Source organism: Hippoglossus stenolepis, chromosome 17, assembly GCF_022539355.2.
Source record: "Hippoglossus stenolepis isolate QCI-W04-F060 chromosome 17, HSTE1.2, whole genome shotgun sequence".
Taxonomy (NCBI): Eukaryota; Metazoa; Chordata; class Actinopteri; order Pleuronectiformes; family Pleuronectidae; genus Hippoglossus; species Hippoglossus stenolepis.
In genome coordinates this window covers 3,699,530-3,726,293 of record NC_061499.1, presented here as the reverse complement: position 1 = coordinate 3,726,293, position 26,764 = coordinate 3,699,530, and the positions used below count along the sequence as shown (strand labels likewise).

The following is a 26,764-nucleotide window of genomic DNA, read 5'->3' as shown; positions in this document are numbered from 1 at the left end:
GCAGTGTCTTGTCATTTTTAAGTGAATGTCACACTTTAGTTGTATTTTGTGTGTGTGTGTGTGTGTGTGTGTGTGTGTGTGTGTGTGTGTGTGTGTGTGTGTGTGTGTGTGGTGTGTGTGTGTGTGTGTGTGTTACATGACAAAAGTTTGATCCTGTTTACAACACGGTGTGTTTGTGCAGGAAGTATTCTATTTGGACACAGAGGAATGTGGAAAAGCAAGGGAGGACGAAGCCTCAGTGTCCTGAAGAGACAAATGAAGCCATCAGTGTGATCTTGCCCTCAGATCAAGCATCAGGAACTCAGTGTCATATAACAAAGAAAAGCTAACAGTCATGGGATTTTACCAGAAACAGGGATGTGCTGTTTGTGCTAGTGGGGGCGCTGTGGCACTGTGACTGAGAACTGAACAGGGAATCTAGCATTACACACACACATATAAGCACTCTGTCCTCCTCCATGATTTCCAGAGGACATTATATTGACTTTTACATTGATTTTCTGGAGGCGTGCTCCAAACCTTCAGTCCTACCTTTAAACTAAACCCCAGTAAAACCTTATCCAAAACCAAAATATAATATAATATACTGTATATATAAAACAACACATCAAGTCTCTGTGGTTTTGGGCCACTTAAGATTAGTCGTCTCTTTAAACTTACATTATTTCAGCAAACACCTGTTCAAAGGCTCAATCTGGTGTAATGATCCAATATTCCTCTAAAAGAAATGATTGGAGAAAACACATTTGAAATGAGCAGGAGAACTTTGTTGTTTCTTTAATCCTCTCACCACCACGACCCCTCAGGTGTGTGTTGGACCTAAAGTGGGACAGAGCCCAGGTTCTCAGAAATGAGTGGACATCACTACCTCTGATATATTTGTTTAACTGTCTGGTGAACTCTTGTAATTAGTGTGGGGCGACATGCGTCAAGCCAGGCCTCAGTGTCAAACATCGATTCAGTGGAACACAGGCCGTCGACATTTTATAAAGTGCCCGTGAACAGAGAAGTCGAAGTGAAACAGAAATGGCTCACGACATCTGGCTGTTCAAACATCAACGAAGAGTTAAATTTCTCTGTCTGAGCAGTTTTCAGCAGCACAACAGAACTGAGTCTGATGCTTGTGTTCTCTTTCTGCTTTAGTTTTTATTATTTGCTTGTGAGTAAAACAAGAAGTAAAAAATATGGCTTCATGTTCACTATCTTGTGTTATTATATTGTCTGTCTTAACAATGGGGCTCATCTGTGTTAGTTAGTTTGTTTGCCTCTGTGGGAGCCTGTTTTCCAGAATTTGTAAGATTTATTCCACAAATTTGGATTCTGGAGCGAGCAATTAATTTTGGTAGTCAAAGGTCAAGGTGAAAGTTCACCTGGACTCACAAAATATGTTTGGCCTCTTGAATGTGACCTCTGACCTCTGGGAGGAATTTCTTCAACTTGAGATGAACTGGTTAGATTTCCAGGGGTCAAGTAAGGTCATGGTGACCTCGTATGAATCTGGAAAATAAATGTGTAGAAAAGATGTAGAGACAGAAACTGTATAAATACATTATCCTACAAATACAATAATCCTGTCAGTTATATACAAAATGTGTTGCACTACGTATAAATGATGTAAGTATACTATCCTACAAATACATTATCCTACAAGTACAATATCCTACAAGTACAATATACTACAAATACATTATCATACAAGTACAATATCTGACTAATACATTATCCTACAAGTACAATATCCTACAAATACATTATCATACAAATACATTATCCTACAAGTACAATATCATAAAAATACAATAATACAATAAACAGAGTATCTTACAAATGTGTTGCACTACGTATAAATTATCTTAAACATATATTATTCGACTATACAGGGTGTGAAGTTATAACACTACGCAGTTCGTTACTTTCACTTTTCCTTTTACAACCTCAGTTGCTGAGTTTCACCCAGTTTTAAGTGACGTAGGCTGATCCTAAATTCCATTGGCTCAGAGGATGGCCCCGCCTCACGGATTTGTCCTCGTCTCACCTGGTTTTCAGCTCTCTTTTCTCCACAGTCCGTCTCTGTGGAGAAAAGGCTCATCTACTTCTTCAGTCAGCAAAGAGGAATACACCGCTCACCATGTTCACTGTACTGTCCCTGCTTCTCACTGACAGGAGCACACAGCGCGACGGCACGTGAGTTAAAGTCCCGTTTCTACTTTATTTTATTGTATTTGGTCGATTTGAAGTGAAAGGAAAAATGCTCCATGTTTTTAAAAGACACTAAAATGATTTCAGGTCTATTGTAATGTTTGATGTTTGGTTCCTTCGTTGCAGATTTGAGAAGTTTAATAACGTTTCAAAGAAATGATTTAAAAGTTCATGTTAGTGAATGTCATCGATCTCATGTAAGAAGGAAAGCTTCAGTGTTGTGCAAGTTCACACCTCTCAGGAACTAGTTCAAAGTTCAGTTCATACAAGTAAACATGAATAGTTCATAGTTCACCATTTAAATTCTGAACTAGTTCATAGTTCAGTTCATTTCATAGTTTTAAGGTGGAAAGTGAGAATGAAAGACTTAACTTGTTTTTTAAAGAAAACTTTATCCATCACTACCCCTTGCCTTAAACTGTACTTCATATGTATCAATTCCTAAAACGAATGTTTTTTTTGTTTTTTTTAAATTATTGCTAATTGTTTAGTTTATTTATTCATACCCTGCAAACAAACGGCACAACAAATCATAGTGCTATGCCTTGCTATGAAACCAATTATTAGGCTAGACCTTAAATTCTATCATTTAAATTTATAAAATAAATGTGTGGACAGAGGACAAAAAGTTTTTTGGGGGGTTTGTTTTATTTGTCTGTTGCACCTACCTTTACATAATGGCTTCAGTTCAATAATGTAGGCTATGTAATATTGTAAAAAAACATGAAATGAAAATGAAATGAAATGAAACATGAAAATCAAGATGGCCATTTTTATCAAACAGCTCAATCAGAATCAGAATGTATTTATTGCCAAGTAGGTTTACACCTACCTGGAATTTGCCTTGGTATATAGGTGCACACAATGAACATAAAACATAAAAACACAATAAGTACTACAATATATAAAAAGATATAAAAAGTAAAGTAAAATGCAAAATGCAAAACAGGAGTGCAATGTGAATGTGCAATGTAATGTGTGTTAATGTAACACAGACTTGAGGCATGGGGGTGGGATAAGAGTCCAAGTCAGGTGGGGGTCCCGGGCCTTGTTGATAAGGCCAACTGCAGCTGGGAAGAAGCTGGTCTTGTGGCGTGAGGTTTTGGTCCTGATGGACCGCAGCCTCCTGCCGGAGGGAAGTACCTTGAAGAGTTTGTGACCCGGGTGGGAAGGATCGGCCACAATCTTACCTGCACGCCTCAGGGTCCTAGAGGCAAACAGGTCCTGTAGAGATGGAAGATTGCAGCCAATCACCTTCTCAGCAGAACGGATGATACGCTGCAGTCTGTCTTTGTCATTGGCAGTGGCAGCAGCGTACCAGATGGTGATGGAGGAGGTGAGGATGGACTCGATGATGCAGGTGTAGAAGTGCACATCATTGTCTTTGGCAGGTTGAACTTCTTCAGCTGCCGCGGGAAGTACATCCTCTGTTGAGCTCTTTTGGTGAGGGAGCTGATGTTCAGCTCCCACTTGAGGTCCTGGGAGATGATGGTGCCCAGGAAGCGGAAGGACTCCGGAGTGTCGACTGGGAGTCTCTCAGGGTGATGGGGGTGGGTGGGGCTGAGTTCCTTCTAAAGTCTACAACCATCTCCACTGTTTAGAGCATTGAGCTCCAGGTTGTTCTGACCACACCAGGTCACCAGATGGTCAATCTCCCACCTGTAGGCGGACTCATCCCCACCAGAGATGAGCCCAATGAGGGTGGTGTCGTCCGCGAACTTAAGGAGTTTGACGGACTGGTGACTGGAGGTGCAGCTGTTGGTATACAGGGAGAAGAGTAGAGGGGAAATGACACAGCCTTGAGGGGAACCGGTGCTTATGGTCCTGGAATCAGAGACATGCTTCCCCAGCCTCACGTGTTGCCTCCTGTCAGACAGGAAGTCTGTGATCCACCTGCAGGTGGAGTCAGGCACACTCAGCTGGGAGAGCTTGTCCTGTAGCAGAGCCGGAATGATGGTGTTGAAGGCAGAGCTGAAGTCCACAAACAGGATCCTGGCGTAGGTTCCTGAGGGGTCCAGGTGCTGGAGGATGAAGTGAAGGGCCATGTTTACTGCATCATCTACAGACCTGTTGGCTCTGTAGGCAAACTGCAGGGGGTCCAGGAGAGGGTCAGTGATGGCTTTGAGGTGGAACAGCACAAGGCGCTCAAATGCCTTCATCACCACAGAGGTCAGGGCGACGGGTCTGTAATCATGAGTCCAGTGATCTTTGTTTTTTTGGGGACAGGGATGATGGTGGAGGTCTTGAAGCAGGCTGGTACGTGGCATGTCTCCAGTGAGGTGTTAAAAATGGCTGTGAACACCGGAGACAGCTGATCAGCACAGTGTTTCAGGATTGATGGAGAGACCGAGTCTGGCCCAGCTGCTTTGCGGGGGTTCTGTCTCCTGAAGAGTCTGTTGATGTCCCTCTCCAGGATGGAGAGAGTCGTCACTCTGATAGGGGAGGAGGGAGGGGGCTCTGAGGTGGGCAGTTGTGGAAAGGCGCAGGCCTTTGCTATGGTGGGGGAGGTACAGTTGATGGGCTGGAGGGTGGTGTCACGGGGGATGGTGTCAGGACTGTCCCATTGTCTTTCAAAGCGACAGTAAAACTCATTCAAGTCATTGGCTAGGCGTGGGTCGTTAGTGGAGTGGGGGGCTCTAGGCTTACAATTTGTAATCTGCCTAAGTCCTTTCCAGACAGAGGCAGAGTCATTGGCTGAGAACTGGTGTTGGAGTTTCTCCGAGTACAGACGTTTAGCTTCTCTCACCTCCTTGCTAAACCTGTATTTCGACTCTATAAACCTGTCTCTGTCCCCACTCCTGAACGCCTCTTCCTTCTCCAACCTTAACTTTTTGAGTTTGGCTGTGAACCAGGGTTTGTCATTGTTGTAACACACCCTGGTGCGTGATGCAACACAGCTGTCCTCACAGAAGCTGATATAAGAAGTCACAGCCTCTGTGTACTCGTCCAGACTGTTTGTAGCAGCCCTGAACACCTCCCAATCTGTACAGTCCAAGCACGCCTGAAGATCCTCCACAGCTTCACTGGTCCACTGCTTTGAAGTCCTCACAACAGGTTTGCAGAGTTTTAGTTTCTGCCTGTATGCAGGAATCAAATGGACCATGACGTGGTCCGAGAGTCCCAGTGCAGCCCGGGGGACGGCGTGATAGGCACTGCTTACTGTGGTGTGTCGTGTTCTTTTTTCCTTAGGTAGAGATGGTAGAGTCAGTCTGGTTCAAAAAGTATTTATTTAGAAGCAATGAACAGCTACTACATAGCTATGGGCACTCAACGTACAACCCGCAAGCCGCCTAATACCGCCAGGGAGTCAAGAGTCGCCCGAGCGGACGACAGGTGCAATATTTATAATAATAGGTAGAACTTCAGCAGGAGGGGGAGTCACGTGGCTAGTGCACAGGCTGGTCCCAGCCTCAAGGCACTGGAATTCGCCAATGATGAGGAGCTGCTCCCAGTTTCATCCCTCCTTTGACAGTAGCTGGGACAAATCTTCACATTCTGACAGTGTTTGGTTTGGTGTTTTAAAACAAGCCTTGAATCGGCTGACAGCTTGTGAGTCTTCAGTATGGCATGCACATTTTCCTATCTGTCCTTCAGACCCTAGTGGCAGCTGCTTGAATTCTTTCTAAGGGTATGTCACAGTTTTTTAAGAAAACAGTGCATTCATGTATGTGTGATGTTTGAATATAGCTAATGGAGTTTAGGCTGTAATATAGTAAGTTAGGTATGAGAACAAGTTAAAGTACAGTTTATTGTCTGCCACAGATGTACAGTCTTCTCAAACAGGCATTATCAGACAGGTGCAAGACTGAACTGCGATGTGAGGCACACACACACACAACAACCAACTTCAAGATTAAAACCAGCCAGCAACGGCTACTAACAGTCACTATGTGAAGGCCACACATTCTCCCACATATTCAGATTCAGCCCAAACTGCCCCTGCCCCCACCCCTGTCCAACATACTGCACTTGTTTAGTTCAGTTTCATTGCCATCTTCACAGACACATATTCAAAGAAAAACATAGATTTTAGTCTTAACAAATATTCAAAGGAAAACATAGATTTTAGTCTTAACAGGTGTAACAGTGATCCAGAATGTTCTCCTCTCTGGTCGGGCATTTAATAAATTGTTTGTATTTGGGGAGTTCGCGGGTGAGATTTCCTTTGTTAAAGTTGCCGAGGACAATAACTAAGGAGTCCGGGTTAGTCCGTTCCACACACAGTATCTGGTCGGCGAGCATGCGTTGTGCCTCTTGCACGTTAGCCTCCGGTGGAATGTAAACACCGACCAGAATGAATGAAACGAACTCACGGGGGGAGTAGAAGGGTTTGCATTGGATAAAAAAATATTCCAGATCAGGAGAACAGTGCTGTTGAATCACTGTCACATCATTGCACCAGCCGCAGTTAGTATAGAGGCAGATTCCTCTACCTTTCGTCTTGCTGGAGAGTTCCGTGTGGCGGTCCACTCTGAAAAGTTGGAAGCCAGCCAACTGCAGCGCAGAGTCCGGTATCGATCCACACAGCCATGTCTCCGTGAAGCACAGAACGGAAGATGAGGAGAAGTCTCTGTTCTTACCAACTAGTCGCTGGAGTTCGTCCAGCTTGTTGCACAGTGAACGCACGTTGGAGAGGAATATACCTGGTAGCGGTGTGCGAAGTCCCCGCCGGCGGAGACGCACAAGCGAACCGGCACGTTTACCTCTCCTCCGTCGCTTCACTGTATGTACGAATGTGAGGGCACCTTTGACCAGAATATCCAAAATTTCGACAGATGAGGCAATGAAAGTCGGAAATAAATTCTCAGGAGTTATGACCCTGATGTTCATGAACATTTCTCTGGTGAAAGACCTCCCGGTTCTTAGGCAAAACACTGAATTAACTAACAAAACAAGACAAAACATCGCGCACCAACACACCGAGGCAGCCGTCCGCGGCGCCATCTTATCATTTGATCAGAGAGGCAGGTTGTTAACTTTTCAGACGAAGTCCTGAAATATTACTTGGACAACTTAACAAGTACTGATGACCTGCATTTGAACATCAAAAACTCCCTTTTAACTCTTTATACTGTAAACTGCACCCCTGTAGAACTCAGGTGCCCCTCTGTTATGGGACTGACACTCAAAACTCTGAGTAAACAAACATGTAAACAATGTTCTTATCAAAGAATCACACAAGCTTGCTTAGTCCACAGACTAGACTACTGCTTTTTGTTAGCATTTAAAAGCAATTGCTTTTCAAAGTTGGCATCTCCCAACCTGTTTCTCCTGGGCCTAAAGACCTGGCCACCAATGCTGAATAGCCTCTCTACTGGAGCGCTCGAAGGGAGTGCTGTGTTGTATTTGACAAACAGCTTTGTCAGTTTTGGTAAGACTGGTATGTACTCCGTGAAGTCATCATTGGTCTGTGCATCCAGGTAAATGTCCACCTCAGACTTTTTGACACTTGATGGGCGGTTAAATTTGAAAAAGACCTTTTGCTCTCAGAGCCACCAGATGACTGGGCTTGATTAGAGTCATTAGCTATGTCAACAGATTGAAATTCTTGCTAAAAACATCATGCGATATTGCAAGCGCTTAATCTCATCCTCCACCCAGTCCATCTTGAATGCTGGCAGTAGTATAGCTGCCAGTATGTTTTCTCTCTTTTCGAGCACGCCTTCCACTCTTTTAGAGAGTGACTGTATCATGTTGTGGATGAGGGGACGACATGCAATTAAACCTTGCGTAGCCGTAGGCTCGAACCTCTCATCCAATAGGCCATTCAAATCATTCTTCAGCTGGACAATAGTGGGAGCCAGGAACCCAAGGAATGTGTTTTTCTCCCCCTGAAGGATGTTCAGGGCAGATGCTAGGGGGCTCATCACATTCACAAACTTGTGTATGAAGTCGATTTCTTCTGGAGTAAATCGACGTAGGCCAAACTCATCACAGACAGTGTGCAGGAGAAGTCTGTCATATTCAGAATCCGTAGACAGACTGGCCTGGGGAATCATAGTTGCTATTTTAGACAGTCGCTGCATGGAGAGGAACATAGAGTTCCAACGTGTATCATTTGGTGTTACAAAGCCAATCCCAAGCTTTTCCTCAACAAAATCGGAGGCTTTTGGACTTCTTTTCACTCTGTTCCATAGAGCAGATGCCTTTGAAAAGACGGGCCTCGCTCGCGTTTTGTACTGTCTATCAGATACCTTTTCTGTGTCTTTGGCAACTGGATTTAAGGTGTGAGCCATGCACCTTCTGTGAGGTGGAAGGCAAGGATCCTCTAAATCTGAGAGAGGTGCAGGCTCAATCCCATCATCCTCATCTGAGCTCTCACTAGCAGGGCCAGATTCTTCTGATGCATCATCTTCAGTTGCTTCATCAGCTGCATCAGTAATGGCAACACTCTTTCCAAAACAGTTGAATGCTTCAACAAAATTTGAAGCGTTGTCTGTCACAGTGCACACAATTTTGTTTTGAATTTTAAACTCCTTATACACATCTGCCAACACTTTTGCCAGCACATCATATGTGTGTGCTCCTCTGACACGGCGGCATGCAAGGACTGCTGACCTTCTCTGTGATATATCATTTTTGTCCAGCCAATGAATGGTAATGCCCATACATCCTTTGTTGACAGCTGACCAACAATCTGCTGTTGTGCAAACATGGTCAATATCAGCAAGTTCAGCTTTAAGGTTACTGATAATCTCACTGAATTCTTTATTTAACAGTCCCTGAACCTGCCTTCTTGAAGGCACACATCTGCCTGGTTGCAAACCATTCACTAGTCTGATGAAGGAGGGCTTTTCCACTTTACTCAGAGGCTCTAAATCTCCAACAATGTAGTCAATTACGAGTTTGTCTACCTGTTGCTGGGAAATCATACCCTTGAAGGCTGCAGACAATGTGGTTTGGGTCATTTGGGGCTGTTGGCAGGGGGTCTTGGTCTTTTTTTGACTTTCAATTACTTGGAGGTAACTTTTTAGGCTAGCTGGATGCTTCAGCTCCACATGCCGTTTTAAATTAGATGCGGATGAGGCTGACGTCCGGACTTGCTTTTTCAGAGCAGGACGACACAATTTGCACAGAAAGGTGAGATTTTTAATGTCGGGATCTTTATCAGACAGTGTGTAAAAATCCCACAAATAATAATAAGGTGCATCGGATGTAGTCGCTGAGTCTGCGTCTCTGCTTTCACTTGCCATTTTTATATGAGACCGAGAGCTGTTGTCTTGGAATACGTTGCTTGTTTGGATTACATGTGTGTGCGATGAATCATGGGTAACGTAGTGTGAAGTCGAGTTAGTTGGTTTAGGTTAGGCTACATTGCGAAAATTTTACGGGCACTGAGCAACGACATGGTGCAAGCATTCGATTTAGACAGCGTCTCTCCTCAGGAGAAGGAAAACATTCCGTAACGTTTTAGCTAGACCTCAGATAATATGAACGTGTTCACCGTTCAAATTCATTATTTGTCATTAAGTTGCGTTCAGTTCATCGTTCTCATAAAAATGAACGTGTTCAATGAACGCGTTCTTTTGAACTCATTCATGCACAACACTGGAAAGCTTATATTCTATTTCTGAAAAGATCAACTGAACAGGGACTTTTCTTTCTTTTGATCCTGACTGTTATTTGATTTCTTACTCTGGTCAGAACCATTAAGATCGACACGGTCCGAGCTGGTTCTGGACGAAATGACGCAGCGATTCTGAAGCGAAAGAGTCCAACAGACTCTGATGAATCAAGAAACAGTGAAAAACGAAGACAGGTTTAAACTCAGCGATAAAGAGTTTCTTGTCTTGTGCACATTATGAACTTTATTATTTCAGACTTAGTTGTTCATGACGTGTCTCATGTTTCATGTTGGTTTATAAAAAGTTGTGAAGAAAAAACAGGTTCAGTCTGTTGATATGAATCAAGACTGTTATTTATGTAAATATATATATTTTAACATCGTTTTAATTATTTATGATTCATCTCCCAGCGCCTCAAACACCTCAGTTATTCATCTAAACTGTGTAAACTGACAAATATGGCGACGACTCAGGTTTGGGTTTGTTATTGTAGTCAGTAGATGGCGCTGTTTCCATAGTAACAGGAAGCTGCTGAGGACAAACAGCTTCCTGCTTTGTTGGTACAATGTTCAACATCATTTAGTCTGATAAAGACCGTGAGTAGCATCACTGACATGAGATATTACTAATTAATGATCTGTTATCAATGTGACCTCCTCCTCCAGTACAATCAACACACATTGTTACTAACACAAAACACAAATTCATCTCTAATGTAAATGATGTCAGTGAAAAGAAGCAGGGAGACAAAGAATCAGGACGAGGCTGCCTCCATGATGAATACATGACAGATGTCTGTTAATACTTTCTAATGTGATAACATCTGCACTGAAGCCGGACTGCTTGATGTGAGTCTGTCACAGATATGAAGGTATCAGCCTTTATGTTTGCACACATGCACCAATTGTATTTTTACACAATAAACAAAGAAGATGTGCATTTATCTTTACATTTAAAAAAATGTATCTAAAAAACCACACGTTTATTTTCTTAATTCAAGTTCTGTTTGAACACATCATTAGATTCATAGTTATTTATAATGAAGCTTATGTTCAACATTTAAACGTCAAGTCTCAGTTACATGTCTTTGTCACAAGTATTTGACTTTGACATCTTAGGAATCAGAGCCAAACATACAGATGAATTATCTTCAGTCGATGGATCTGAATCAGAAATGTTGTTGACAACCTAATGAACATGTTGTCATATTGTTATTGTTGTCAAATGTTTTCTGAGTCTATACATTTAAAAAATAGCCCTTCCTGTAACAATGTCCCATTTAGTTTTGTTAACTGGGTCCAGTATAAATGTATATGTGTATATATGGATAAATATATATTGATATATATGGAGAGAGAAACCAACTATTTGAGGACTTTAAGAATAAAAGTCTCAAAGAGTAACTGGAAATTGAAGTAGTTTCACTTCACTCTGCAGTAGAAAATATTATTTTCTAATATTAAACATTTGAGTCGTTAGATTGAATCCATTTTTAAGACGTAGCAGAATATTCAAAGTAAAGAGAGTCTGGACTCTGGAGCAGACGTTTTATCTATGAATGTGTTTTTGTGTTTGTTTACCTCACAACAGCTGAAGTTGTCTTGAATGAGCTTCATATCTTCTTGACTCTGAGTGATTTATAAAACAGTCTGAAACTAAAGTCATGACTTGAACTTTTTCTTGCAGGGATTCACTCTCTGAAGTTTTTCTACACTGGGTCCTCTGAAGTCCCAAACTTTCCAGAGTTTGTGGTTGTTGGTTTGGTTGATGAAGTTCAGATCGAATACTATGACAGCAACACAATGAAAGCAGAACCCAAACAGGACTGGATGTTAAAAGCAACTGATTCACAGTTCTGGGAGAGTCAGACTCAGCGTGCTTTGGGTGCACAGCAGGTCTTCAAAAACGACATAGAAAACTTAAAGGAACGCTTCAACCAAACTGGAGGTTTGTTTACATTTCACTCTCTAATAATAACACACATACACACACACACTCTCACACATACACACACACACATAAACACGCACCCACAATCACACACACACACAATTACACTCACACACCAAAACACGCACGCTCACACAAACGCACTCACACATTAACACGCACTCACACATTAACACACACACACACACACACTCACAGTCACACACACAATCACACACGCCCACAATCACACAAAAACGCACGCGCACACACACACTCGCACACATATACACACACGCATACAATCTCACTCACACACATAAACACACACACACACACTCACAGTCACACACACAATCACACATAAACGCACGCACACACACAGACTGTGAGAGTGTGTGTGTGTGTGTGTGTGTCTCTGTGTGTCTCTCTGTTTGTGTCTCTCTGTGTGTCTCTCTGTGTGTCTCTCTGTGTGTGTCTCTCTCAGTGTGTGTGTGGTGAAGATGTGATAATAACAGCTCAGATCTCTGTCTCTCTCTCAGGTCTTCACATTTACCAGCAGATGTCTGGATGTGAATATGATGATGAGACTGGAGAAGTTAAAGGTTTTAATCAGCATGGTTATGATGGAGAAGACTTCATATCATTGGACCTGGAGACAGAGACGTGGATCGCTCCAACACCAAAGAGTGTCATCAGCAAACTGAAGTGGGATCAGGATAAAGTTCGACTCGCATATAATAAGAACTTCCTCCTCCAGGAGTGTCCTTCCTCGCTGAAGATGTTCCTGGAGCACGGGAGGAGCTCTCTGCTGAGAACAGGTGACATCACAGAACCTCCATCAACTTAATGTTCCTCTTTCTTTCTCTGTGGCAGCGAACGAGAGAAATACACAGAAGCTGGGACTCAGTCTGCTCACTGTCTATTATCATCTCTCTCTCTGTCTCTCTCTCTCTCTCTCTCTCTCTCTCTCTCTCTCTCTCTCTCTCTCTCTCTCTCTCTCTGTCTCTCTCTCTCTCTCCCTCTCTCTCTCTCTCTCTCTCTCTCTCTCTCTCTCTCTCTCTCTCTCTCTCTCTCTCTCTCTCTCTCTCTCTCTCTCTCTCTCTCCCTCTCTCCCTCTCTCTCTCTCTCTCTCTCTCTCTCTCTCTCTCCCTCCTCTCCTCTCTCTCTCTCTCTCTCTCTCTCTCCTCTCAGGCATCATGCTCTCGGGTCGTCCGTCCCATTGCTCTGAACACGATATCTCCAGAATGTCTTGAGGGAATCTCTTCAAATTTGGTGCAAACATTCACTTTGACTCAAGGGTTAACTCACGTGATTTTAGTAGCCAAAGGTCAAAGGTCAAGGTCACGGTAGCCACACAAAGTATGGATATTGTAAGATCAGCTTCAGATTTGGTACAAACTTTCACATGGACTCAAAGATTGATTGGTTATTGATTAGATTTTGGTGCCTGGAGGTCAAAGGTCAAGGTCACAGTGACCTCATGTTACTGTGAATGTGACATAATAGGACTGCCCCTAGGGAACTTCATTACATCTGGCACAGTTCACTTGGAGTCACTGATGAATGGATTAGACCGGGTCCTCTGAAGGATGCCGCCCCTGAATTGAGACCCAGCCGGAGTGTCCTCCCTCCTCACTGCCCGACCGACCTGCACTCACTTTGCACCTTAACAAAAAATACCAACATTAATCAGAAGTGATCAGGACCTGTCCACTACAGGAAGTTTACTTCATAAATAATGTGATATAAAACCTGTCAATAAATACTGTGATATTACTTTACGTCATATCGTCCACCCCAGTGTCTTTGCATCACTAGCTCACATCCAGTTTGTTCACTTGTCTTTATATTAACAGACATGACTAATGCTAAATAAATGGAATCAAACAGGAATGATGTTATTAGTTTGCAATAATTATAATAACCAAACTGTCTTTCTTTATCCTCCCCAGAGCTTCCCAGGATTTCTCTCCTCCAGAAGTCTCCCTCCTCTCCAGTCAGCTGCCACGCTACAGGTTTCTACCCCGACAGAGTCAAGTTGTTCTGGAGGAAAGACGGGGAGGAGCTTCATGAGGACGTGGACCTCAGAGAGGTCCTCCCCAACCATGACGGGACCTTCCAGATGAGCGCTGACCTGAAGGTTTCATCCATCTCCCCTGAAGACTGGAGGAGGTACGACTGTGTGTTCCAGATCTCTGGTGTGAAGGAGGACATCGTCACCAAACTGGACAAAGACTCAGTCGAGTCCAACAGAGGTGAGACTTGAACCAGTGATGACGCTGAGAAACTCACATTTCATCTACAACAACAGTCCTGCAGGTCATGTTTGCTGATGTGTAGCAGGAGAAGTTTTCTTTCATCAATGTATATGAATAAATTTAGATCAGTGTTAAACCAGTGCATGTGCCCCCCCTTCATCATCATGTGACCCTGAAAAATTAAGTTAGTTTTAATGTGTCTGCAACAGTGTCTGAGGATTTTATTACTATTATTATTATCATTGATCAATTAGATTTACACATTTATAAATGTTTAAATTGACTTGTATGATTGTATGATTTTATTCCATGAAGTGTTTCTGCAGGTCTCAACTAGAGCCAGACTGATTTATCATTGGTCAGATGTGAGCCTTTCACAGACACACTGGGATCAGGGTGGATGTTTGATATGAAAACTTTTATTCTACAGAATTAATGAAGCAGAAAAAACAATCAAATCTCTCGTTCTTTACCTCGAGTAACAACAGACATTTAGGGACATTTCTTCAAACAGTTTATAACCATTTCAACCATTGACTGTAAATAAAGATGGACGACATGACGGCTCCTCAAAAGTGAAGCCAAAGCGTCTCGGTCGCTGATTGATGCTATAAAAACAGGGTGAAATGTCATGATTGACAGCTCATGATTGACAGCGCATGATTGACAGCTCGTGATTGACAGAGCATGTGTATCGGCGGGACCTCGTTACCGTGGCTCCATTCCTCCGTTCACTACTGCACAGAGTCCAAATGTGCAAGATGGCGGCGTTCGTATCCGGGATATTTTAGCTTCATTTCTGGAAAGTGGGAGGAAGTGGAGACGTGTCGTCTGTGTTTATTTCCATTAGTCTATGATTTCAACATGTGAACATTATAGTCACTGTTAAGACTCGACTGCTGCTCTGTTGTAGAAGATGAGTCCATGAAATGATTTAGTTACTGGAAGTAAAGTTTAAGACAAACCAGCGTGAATAAGCACAGATACAGTCATTATGTACAGAAGAAAACTGAAAGTAGAAACAACAGCAGGACAAACTCACACGTTTAGTGTCTGTGTGTGTTTGTTGTGTCTCAGGACAGGATTGTGGTTCAGGGAGATTCTTGTCGTCCAACCTGCTTCATCTGTTCAGGTTGTGATGCTTTGTTTTTTTATTCCGCTCAACAGAGAAGCCCACCGACGTGACCACCATCATCATCATCGCTGCAGTGGTCGCTCTCGCTGTCGTCAGCGCTGTCATTGGACTCATCGTGTACAGGAGGAAGAAAGGTGAGAGACCAACACAGAAGCTTTGTCCAATATGTTTCTGGTGCTTTGATTTTAGACTTTCTAATTAATGCTCATTCAGATCAAACCTCATGAAACAAACTTCAGTTCCTCACACACCAACATCTGTTTCAAGAGCTGCAGGGTTCACACAAAGTTTTCTAACTTCCCTCTGCACCATAGACTGTTTATAAAAAGCTCTGCACACAGCGTCCAGCACACAAACAATAAGAAGTGACAGTATGTTGTCGATGGTTTGAGGAGGATCGCCACTAGAGAAAAACATGACACAATTCAGTTTGTGTTTTTACTGTAATAACTGAAATCATTTGTATTTTCTTTTTATTTCAGCCCAATGTCCCTCACCTGGCAAGTAAAACTTCTATTTCTATTCTGTTTTCTTTTTATACTAACATGCTTTATGAGGACATCACGTCACGTTTGCACAGCAGCTGAAAGTACAAACATGTCCACAAATGTTCACTCAGGCCTTGTCTACACTACTGCCCATATTTATTTCAATGGATACGAGGCTCCCCACAGGAACCTGACCCAGTGCAGGACTCTAGTAAACCCTCTGTAGATTAGATAGGGTTCATTTTGTGCTGAAGAGAGTTTTCAGGACGGTTCCCTGCAGTGTTGGTGGTTTGTAATAAAAGTGTCTGTTCAGAGGAGGATGGACTAACGATGTGTTTCTGACCTCACAGCTGGAAAAGATCCAGGTTCCTTACAGCCGCTGAGATCAGGTGAACAAGGTTCTAATTCTCCAAGTGAGACGTCCTCCTGAACACAGTGAGTTGCTTCATCTGTTAAACAAAACTGCCTCAAACTAAGTGCAAAGTAACATATGTGTGATCATGTGTAAAACCTCTGTTTTAATTAGAAATAAAACAATCTGCTGAGAGCAAGGCACAGATCAGAAACCTTCACGTTAATAGGACAGATTAAATGTTGAATTAAAACTCAAATATCAGCAGTGACACAACAATTCAAATGTTAATAAACCCAATATTTAGGGCTTATCAAGTTAAGATTAGTGTATTTTCTGAGTCAACTTTAATTTCGCTGAGAGAATCATGGAAATATTAGGTCTCAATACTGTAAATACATAAAATACGTGGCTTTGTGGAACTGAACATTTCGTTTTTATTTTTTTTCTCTCTTCAGGTTTATGGACGAGAAGCAGTGTCACCACAGTCTCCCCCTTACGCTGGGACTCATTGATTATTCATCACTCAAATCATAAACTGATATTCAGGGTCAGACATTATCAGCTTCACACTTGACACTAGACGAAAAGCCGAATTTTCGTCACTGCAAACGCCTGCAGACTCGCCTAATTCCTGGCAGTTAGTGCCCGTTTACAGGAGGCGAATTCCCCTCCCACACAATATTAATAATATATTTATTATTAATTTATTTATTATTCATTATTAGTAAGCCTTTACCAAAAGCACTGCAGTTACTTAAGACTATACATTCATTCATGTGATGCTTGATGTTATATATTGAACATATTGTAGAGGGAAAAAAAACATTAAGGTATATGTTGAGTCAAAGCTTTATTTACATACAGCACAAATAATGTAAAAACACAACTGGCCTAGCCAGTGAAAAACTAATCAGGTGAAGCTTGACAAGTCTCTTTGCCGCCTCTGGGTCATAAGTTCTTTGTGGGACTCTGTCCGAATCTGCTCCAGCGTGTAGACGTCTGTGATGTGTAGCTGTGAGATCCAGTGCAGCTTCCAGTCTTCTTTGAAGTGTGGCACACAGGTCGGTGAGCTCCTGGCTGTGGAAGGATGGATCCATGTCATCTGTCCCGCTTCAATCATCTGTAAACACAATCAGTACAATTAGCACAGTTCAATGACAACATACACCTACACATGTAACTGAAACATGATCTAATGAATCTTATCTTACCCTCTTTCTTCTCTGTCGACTCCTGAACTTCTCAATGCTGCTGCAAGAGCTGCAAGCTCCGGTTGGATGTACGGGAGGTTCCTTCATACTGGCTCTTAGTACGTCTTAGTACAGGCAGCTAGAAAACAACATGAGTAACATGAGTATATTATTAATAAACGGAAATAGCCTCGCTGCATCACCTACATCACATTTACTAAACAGTTACTTACAGACAATGGCGTCATTTTCCACACTGCAAATCCGGACCTGCAGCTAGAGTCTCGGCCAAATGTGCAGTGACTGCCTCGTTGTGTGTGGGGGGGCTCAGGCTGTGAAAACACAATGATGAAATAGATCAGATAAAGTAAAACCTGGAGTATTTTATACAGCGCGGCTCTTCTTTATCTTACCCTCGCTCCGGTTCGTGGCGCCGGCCATTTGCCTCCGAGGTGTGAAGAGACGGGCAGTTTCCTATTAAATACAACTGGACCAAAAGTCACGTTTATGAAAAAACTTAACGAGAACAAACTCTTGAGTTGAAGCAGTTCGTACATATTTAAACATGCACTCGTTCTGCTCAAGCACTCGATGCTCTCTTCTTCTTTTAGCAACTTTCTCGCTAATCCCACAGTTGTTAACACGCTAGTCAGAGCTAAGAGTTAGCTTAGCAGTTAGCAATGGCTTCTCTCTGTAGCTCTTACCGTAAGTTTGGGACTGTGCGCCCGTCTTCTCCGCCTCGACTCGTCCACACTGGGCCCGCGGCTTTGCTTTCCAACGCACTCCTCCTCTCCTCCAGGGAAACAGAGTCGTGTCGACTTCAGCAAGTTTTTTACACCGAAAACAGAGTCACTCGTCGGACCACGCAAAACACGAGCCGCTAGTTTCTTGTCTGCGGGAGACAGACGCTTCCTTCACGAGGCTGTGATTGGTCCAGCCCTCTAACGCGCTGACGTTAACGAGTGACGTGGCATGAAGCTGAGTGTGACGTTTTCAGAGTAAAACTTCACAAATGACCTTTTCACTTTTGAAGCAGCGGTTATAACAGTTTTTAAATTGTACTTTACATTTATATGAGATGAGTATGTGACTGAGGACCAGTTTATTCTTTCTGGTGTTAAGTTAATGTACTTACATGATTCTTGCTGTTCTGTGTTTGTACCCTCATAGTTGAATGCACTTATTGTAAGTCACATTGGCTGAAAGTGTTGAGTGTTTTAATGGAATACTGAAATAGTTAGGGTTAGGGAGCACAGTGTTTTGGTGTCAGCAGAAAGACTTCTCTTAGAAAACTGTACAGTGGTTTCAATTTTTTTTTTATAGCATTGACCTTTGCTCATGGTATACAATGTAATTCATAAGGGAAATCTATATAAGCTACAATTTCAGATTTTATATTTATTTTAAGCCTGGTGTACTTACGCCAGATATTTTAGTTGGTACCTTAGTTAGTACCTTTTAGAAAAAGGTGTTACCTCTGCACCACTGAGTGAAACTATCCTGATTTGCATTTGTAAAGCTCACAGCATTGTCATTTACATGTGAAAGCCTCCCCTAGGCTTAGGAGCAGGGGGGTCACCTCCCAACATTCTCAGGCTTTAAAAACTTCACACTTTCTCAAAGCTGTGAGTTCTAGTGTCCCTGCTCGTCAGGCTCCAGAGGATTCAAGCAGTTTATTCCACATGCAGACGTGAAGTTGATCACCCTGAGCAGTGATGTTCTCCATATGAACATTTGAATACATTGATATCGTCTTGTTGACCACTCAGACACTTTACTGTACTCACTCAGTCACATTCACTCACTCAGTGTTTTTTCTGTCACACGTCAATCACACACATTGTCCACGAAGCTGTCAGGGGTAGTTTTAGCATTCTGATTCTTGCTTATGGACACTTGGGCATGCAGACTGGAGTAGCTGGGGATCGAACCTGTGCTCCTCTGGTTAGTGGACGATCCGGTCTACCTCCTGAGCCACAGCCGCCAAAATATGCAGCTGCAGAACCAGAATTTCTGTCCTGTATTCAACCTAAACACTCACCTTTATGACGTTAGGTCACGTTTCCCCTGGTGAGACATGAGACGTGTCATATCACAAACGTACCATTTTGTGTTTTGCCAACATAACTTCAGCAACTTTACAAATTTAACTTAGTAAAGTTAGTTGAAGCAAATACGTTTACAAAGCCATTAAATAATCTCTGTTGATTATATTTAGAAATCGCAGTAACACAGTTTCAAGTTTTCATTTTTACAGTGTAGAAACTGAACGTTGACGCTCAACTTCTCTTATTGTGTTTGTTTTTTATAGATAAATGTTACATAAGATGCTTTGCTGTTTCATTCCTTTTGTACTTCTGTTTTCAATAAAGTCTCTGATGTTCTGCCTCTTTGTGATTCAACGTGTAGAAAAGTTCAACACATCTGTGAAAGTTCAAATGTTCATTATTGTCCCAGAGAATAAACTAATGTGGATTTGACCTGTAAGAGCAGCAAGGAAAAAGCTATTTGGTCAAACCTGTGACTCTCAACAGGAAAACGACAGACATTTTACACATGACAAGAAAATGATTGTGGTGGTTTTATTATGAAGTAAATTCTCATGTTTGATTTGCTGCTGTCTTTAATAGTCTCATTATTATTATTATACAGTTGTTTTTTTAGTCGTGTGTAAAACCACTTTGTGATTGAGTGTGTTTTCATTATCAGACATGAGCAGATCCACTGATCTCTCGCTCACACTCACTCAGATCAGAGCGGTGCTTTGCTTCTTCCTGGGAAAACTGAAATATGCCCGGAAACAAAGGAATACAGCACCGCTCACCATGTTCACTGCTGTCCCATAAGCTACTGGCAGGAGCACACAGCGCGACAGCACGTGAGTTAAAGTCCACGTTACTTTGTTTATTGTATTTGGTCGATTTGAAGTGAAGGAAAAATTCTCCATGTTTTTAAAAAGACACTAAAATGATTTCGGTCTATTGTAATGTTTGATGTTTGAAGTTTGTGTACGTTTCAAAGACATGATTAAGTTCATGTTTAGTAGACTTTTGGAAGTCATGTCTTTGGCTGTTACTAAACTTTCAGAGCATCAACACAATAGACCTGAAATCATTTTAGTGTCTTTAAAAACATGGAGGCTTTCTTTAAATCGACATCCCACAATAAAGCAAAGTAAACAATGAACTTCCACGTGCCGTCGCACCTGTGCTTTCCTGCCAGTAAGCGAGGTTGTGCAGTAGGAAGCAGTGATTATATTCCTCTTGCTGAACTGAAAAACAGATAGCTTCTTTCTCCGCAGAGTTTTGAACCGTGAAGAAGACGAGCTGGGGAGCGTTTCGAGAACAGACATCTCTGAGCCAATGAAGTGAATCGCTTACTCTGCATCGCAAGCTTTTAGTGAAAAGAAGAAAGTGAAAGTAGATGTAACATTATGTTGTCAACAAGTGATGTCGGCGAAGATAGATGGACCATGTCTGATAATGTTGCCTCATCTGAAAGTGGTTTTACACTGTAGGACAAACTAACTGGCAATAATAATAATGAGATTATTAAGGCAGCAGTAAATCAAGCATGAAAATTACCCAAATAATAAAGCCGCCGCAATCATTTCTTGTGTATGTGTAAATGTTTGTCGTTTTCCTGTTGAGAATCACGGAGGTTTGACAAATGCCTTTTCTTCTTGAGTCAAATCCACGATGGTTCTTCTCTGGGACATATGTGACATTTGAACTTTCACGGGTGTGTTGAACTTTCTGCAGTTTGATCTCCTGAAGGCAGAACGTTTATTAAAAACGAAGTCAAAGAAGAATGAGAACAGCAAAGCAGCTTCATGCTGTTGTCTATAAAAAACGAAACGCAGAAGAAGAGTTGAGCCTCAGCGTTCGGTTCACCTCTGAAATGAGCTTGTTGCCTAAATATAATCGGCAGGATTATTTGTGGTTTGTAGCCTGTTATATTTCACTTTGCTAAGTTAAATTTCGTATTGCTGACGCCTGTTGGCAAGCACGAGTAATGGCTTTGTGATGTGTTGCGATCTCGCTCTTCGCGAGGCGTGACCTAGCACATCGGCAAGGTGAGTGTTGGGTTGATACTGCGACAGAAGTTCTGTTCTGCAGCACGCATGTTTTGGCGACATTACTCGGGAGGCCAGGCAGTCGTCAACCGGAGGCAGGATTACGTCCCCCATGCGTGTCCGCATGCCATAATCAGAATCGCTAAAACTACCTGATGCTTCAAGTAGTTGTGTTGATTGGCGTGTGTTTGAAAAACACTGGTGAGTGAGTGACTGGTGTGCAGTAAGTGTCTGGTGGTCGGTAAACGGTCTCAATGTATTCAAATGTTCATATGGTATCATTGCCGAGGTGATCAACGCGTCTGCATGTGAGTAAGCTGGCGAATCCTCGCAGGCCTGGTGGCTGAGGTTTGCTAAAGTGTGGGGAAAGCAGAAATGTGGTATTGGCACAGGCGGAGCTTCACGCTCTAAGCCGCGTAGTGACGTGCGACTTGCAAATACCGTCAGTGGTAGTTTCACCTCAAATTTTGCTGGAAGGTACAACAGGTACCAACAAACTGTCGTGAAATTTACCAGCAAAATAAATATGAAATCTGAGGTTTTAACAGCTTATATAGATTTCCTTATGGTACATTATACCATGAGCAAGGTCAATGCTATAAAGGTGAAGCCACTTGCTGCGGTTTTCTGAAGTCTTTCTGCTGGCTGCTGTCAGCCTGGCTCAACATTTCGGTATTCCGATCAAAACACTCAGCACACTTTCAGCCAATGTGACACCTGACTAATGCATTCAATATGAGGATACAAGCAGAACAGCATGAGTATAATGGCTACATTAACTTCACCGAAAGACTCAAACCCAGTCCTCAGTCACATGCTCATCTCATATGTAAAAGTACAATTTAAACTGTTATAGCGCTGCTTCAAAGGTAGTCATTTGGTTTTACTCTGGAAACACGTCGCATTCGCTTCCTCTGCGTCAGTAGGTAGGAATCCGCGACCAAACTGGACCAATCTACGCTTTTCGTGTCTCTGTCTCGAACTGGCGGCTGCGCATTTGTGGTCGGCGGTGACTGTTTTGTGTAAAACTGCTTTGCTGTGTTTCCCTGAGGAGGAGAATTAGTTGAAACCGCTTGCTGTCAATGATGGCGGCGGCGCGGCGAGAAACGGCTGGTCCCCAAACTTCGGTAGGCTGAAAGCCGTTGCTTGCAAGCTAACTCTTAGCTCTGACTGGCGTGTTTAGTGGGATTCGAGGCGAGAAGTTATCGATTCTTAGCGAAACGTCATGTATGTACGAACTGCTTCGGCTTCAAGTTTGTTCTCGTTAAGTTCACAAGCGTGACAGTCGGTTGTCTTTGTAGGAAACCGATCTCTTCACCTCGAGCAAATGACGGCGTGACGCCGGCGGTAGCTGTAAAATACTTGGAGTTTTACTTTTTATCTGATCTATTTCATCATTGTGTTTTTCACAGCCTGGCCACCCCCACACACACAACAGGCGCAATCACGGCGAACTGAGTCTGAATTTACGTGTGAAAATGTGTCTAATAATACTTTGTTTAGTAAATAGTGTAGGCTTGATGTATGAACTATTTCGTTTATTAATAATGCTCATGTTATAAGCATTTTCCAGCTGCTGTGCTAAGGCGTGCTAAGGCGTACTAGAAAGAACCTCCGTACGCTTACGCTCTTGCAGCGGCGTGGATCCGGAAATTGAAGAGAGTAGATAATTCGGTAGATCATGTTTCGGTGCATGTGTGTAGGTGTATGTTGTCGTTGAGCTGTGTAGTGTGATTGTGTTTACGATGATTGGCAGGCAGTGACGTGGATCATCCTTCCGCGGCCGGAAGCTCGCGACCTGTGTGCCGCACTTCAAAGAAGACTGGAAGCTGCGCATCTCACAGCCCCCACACACATCACGGAAAAATCTACTATAACAGGCGTGAACAAGAGTCCCACAAACTTGGAAAGCGGCAAGCGTCCTTCACCTAGACCAGATTTTCACTGGCTGAGCCAGTGTGTTTATTATTTGTGCTGTATGTAAATAAGCACGACTCAAGCATATACCTTGTATTTTTTCTGCAATATGTTCAATATATATTTATCAAGCATCACATGAATGAATGTATAGTCTTAAGTAACAGAATAACTTTATTAAGGCACTAATGGCGAATAATAAATTAATTAATAATAAATATATTATTAATATTGTGTGGAATGAAGCCTCATAATAGCGGTACTAACACCGGGAGTAAATGAGTCTACGAAGCGTTGCAATGACGAAAATTGACTTTTAATCTACTGTCAAGTGTGAAGCTGATGACCCTGAATATCGGTTATATTTAGTGATAATAATCAATGATTCCCAGCGTAAAGAGGAGACTGTGTGCTTCTCAGATCCGCCAAACCTGAAGAGAAAGGAAATAAAATGAAATATTCAATTCCGCAAAGCCAAAGCATGTTTTATGTTTGTATTGAACCTGTCTTCCGCGATTCTGCATGCCAGTTTGTGGCATTTGGTGTTGTCACTGCTGATATTTGGTTTTATTCAGCAATCTGTCTATTAACATGAGGTTTCTGACTGTCTCTCAACCTGGGTACATTTCTGGGTAAAACGAGGTTTTACGCATGATCGTATGTTACTTGCTTAGTTTGAGGCAGTTTTGTTTGGCGAATGAAGCTTCACTGTGTTCGGGAGGGCGTCTCCTTGGAGTGAGACCTTGTTCACCTGGTCAGCGATGTCTTCAGCGGTCGAAACATCGTTATCTCTGTTGAACCTTTATTCCCGACCACCAACACTGAGTGATCCTGAAAACTCTTCAGCACAAAAATGAACCTATCTAATCTGCAGAGGATTACTGGGGAGATGCACTAGTCGGGTTCCCTGTGAAGCACTCATAATCACTGAAACAAATGTAGACGTGTGGGCCTGGTGACTGTGGACATGTGCTTCGGCTGCTCGTGCGTGATGTCATAAGCATGTTAGCTATAAAGAAGACAGAATAAGAAGCTGAGGTTTGCCACTGAAAGGTGAGTACATTGGGCACGAGCGAAAATACAAGTGATTTCAGTTATTACAGTAAAAACACAAGCTGAGTGTGTCATGTTTTTTTCTCTGTGTGATCCTCCTCAAGCAGCATACTTTGTCACTTCTTGTGTTTGTGTGTGGGCATGTGTGCAGAAACTTTATGAAACAGTCTATGTTCAGAGAAGTTAAGAAACTGTGTGAACCTACGCTCTGGTAGTGAAGTTTGTTTAAATGATTTGATAAGGCAACGATGAGTCACAAAATCGGACAAGCTTCTGTATTGGTCTCTCACCTTTCTTCCTCTGTACTGCAGTGAGTCCAATGTTTGGCGTTGCGAAGGCGCACTGTGATGATGACGATGGTGCGTGATAGGCTTCTCGTGAATAAATGCAACCTGAACAGGCTGGGACAGGCGACAAATCTCCTGAACCACAATTTTTGTCACAGACACAACAGGCGCACGCAGACAAACAAGCGTGTGGGCTGTCTATCTTCTGTACCTTAATGACTGTAATACTGTCTTATTCCGCGCTGGTCTCTTGTTTCTTCCCAGTAACTAAATCATTTCGTAGACTCATCTTCTACAACAAAGAGCAGCAGTCGAAACTGTAATGTTCACATGTTAGTCATGGACTAATGGAAATAAACACGAGCGACAACGTCTCCACTTCCTCCCACTTTCAGAAATGAAGCTAAAATATCCCGGTCTGGCGCCAGCCATCTGCATTTGGACTCTGTGCGGCCAGTGGCTGGAGGATGAGCCACGTGGCGAAGGTCGCCGTGCATGGCTTTCTGTCAATCGCGGCTGTCGGTAAATGGCAGCATCGTCGGCTGTCAATCATGACATTTCACCCTATTTTACCAGCATCCAATCAGCGACAGCACAGCTTTCGCACGAGGCGTCATGTAAAATCATCTTTGTCCACAGTCGTGATTGAAATGACCTCAAAGCTATTTGAAAGAAGATGTCTAAATATCTGTTGTTTTCCGAGGTAAGCGAAGACTGATGATTTCTGCTTCATTAGTGCAGCCAGAACAAAAGTTTTCATATCAAACATCACCTGATCCCAGTATTGTCCTGTGAAAAGGCTTCACATCTGACCAATGATAAATCGTCTGTCAGATTGAACAAAAGCACTCATGGAATAAAGTCATACAATCATACAAGTCAGTACAAACATTTATAAATAATGTAGGCCTCATTGATCAATGATATGTGTAGTAATGAAATCTCGAATTTGTTACAATTACAATAAAACAACTTAATTTCAGGGAATGCATGATATTGAAGAAGGCATATGCGCACAGTTTAACGCTGATCTAAGCTATTCGCCTGCATTGATGAAAAGAAGCTTCTCTTACACATCGGCCAAACTGACTCGAGATATTGCAACAGATGAATGTGTGTTTCCCAGCGTCATCGCTGGTTCAAGTCTCACCTCTGTTGGACTTCGACAGTCTTTGTCAGTTTATTGACGATATCTCCTTCACCAGAATCTCTGGAACACTGTCTCCTCCTCCAGTCTTCGAGGAAGATGGATGAAACCTTCGAATCAGCGCTAAGAGGAGGTCACGTCATGGGAGGACACTCTGCGAAGGTCCGCGTCTCATGAAGCTTCCTCCGTCTTTCCTCAGAACAACGACTGTGAGGCGAAAAGCCTGTGGCGGCAGCTGACGGAGAGGAGAACTTCTGGAGAAATCCTAAGAAGAAAAAGGAACAGTTATGAGTTATTATAATGTATTGCAAACTAATAACATGTTTGATTCCATTTATTTAGCATAGTCATGTCTGTTAATATACAAGACAAATGACAACTGAATGTGAAGTGAAGACAGAAACAAGTGATCTGGAGGCTGCAAGTGAGCGATATGGCGTAAGCAATATCGCAGTATTTATTGACGGAGTTTAATGTTATTTTATGAAGTAAACTCCTGTGTGGACGGAGTCTGATGGCACTCTGATTAATGATGGTGCGGAGTCGATCGGTGAAGAGGAGGGCGGCTGGGCCTTCAGTGACTCCAAGTGAACTGTGCCAGGTGCTGTGAAGTTCCTTTGAGGCAGTCCTATTATGTCACATTCACAACAACATGAGTCTGTGACCTTGACCTTTTGACCTCAGGCGCCGCTGATCAATGTGGTTTGTACTCTGTACCAAATCTGGCCCAATCTTTAATATCATGCTGATGGCTCCGTGACATGACGAGCCTTTGGCTACGCGTGGTGCTGCGAGTGTCAAGTGAATGTTTGATCAGAACTGAGATTTCAAGACATTCTCAGAATATCGTGTTCAGAAGCTGTGAACCAGGCTGCTGAGAAGAAAGAAGAAAGAGAAGGAAGAGAGAGAGAAGGAAGGAAGAAGGAAGGAGAGAGAAGAAGAGGAAAAAGAGAGAAGGAGGAGGAGAGAGAAAAGAGAAGAAGGAAGAGGAAGAAGAGGAAGGAAGGAAGAAAGGAAAAGAAGAAGGAAAGGAAGAAGGAAGAAGGAAGGAGAAGAGGAAGAAGGAAGGAAAGCAGGGAAAGGAAAGGAAGGGAAGAAGAAGGAAGAAGAAGAAAATGAAAAGAAGAAGAAGAAAGAGGAAGGAAGAAGAAGAAAGAAGGAAC

At 42.7% G+C, this 26,764-nt stretch overlaps 2 pseudogenes; both read left to right on the top strand.

The window, feature by feature from the left end:
* Window positions 1-26,764, top strand: part of LOC118124614 — a 478,051-nt pseudogene that overhangs the window by 74,100 nt on the left and 377,187 nt on the right.
* LOC118124619 overlaps window positions 1-26,764 on the top strand; it is a 268,444-nt pseudogene that overhangs the window by 33,159 nt on the left and 208,521 nt on the right.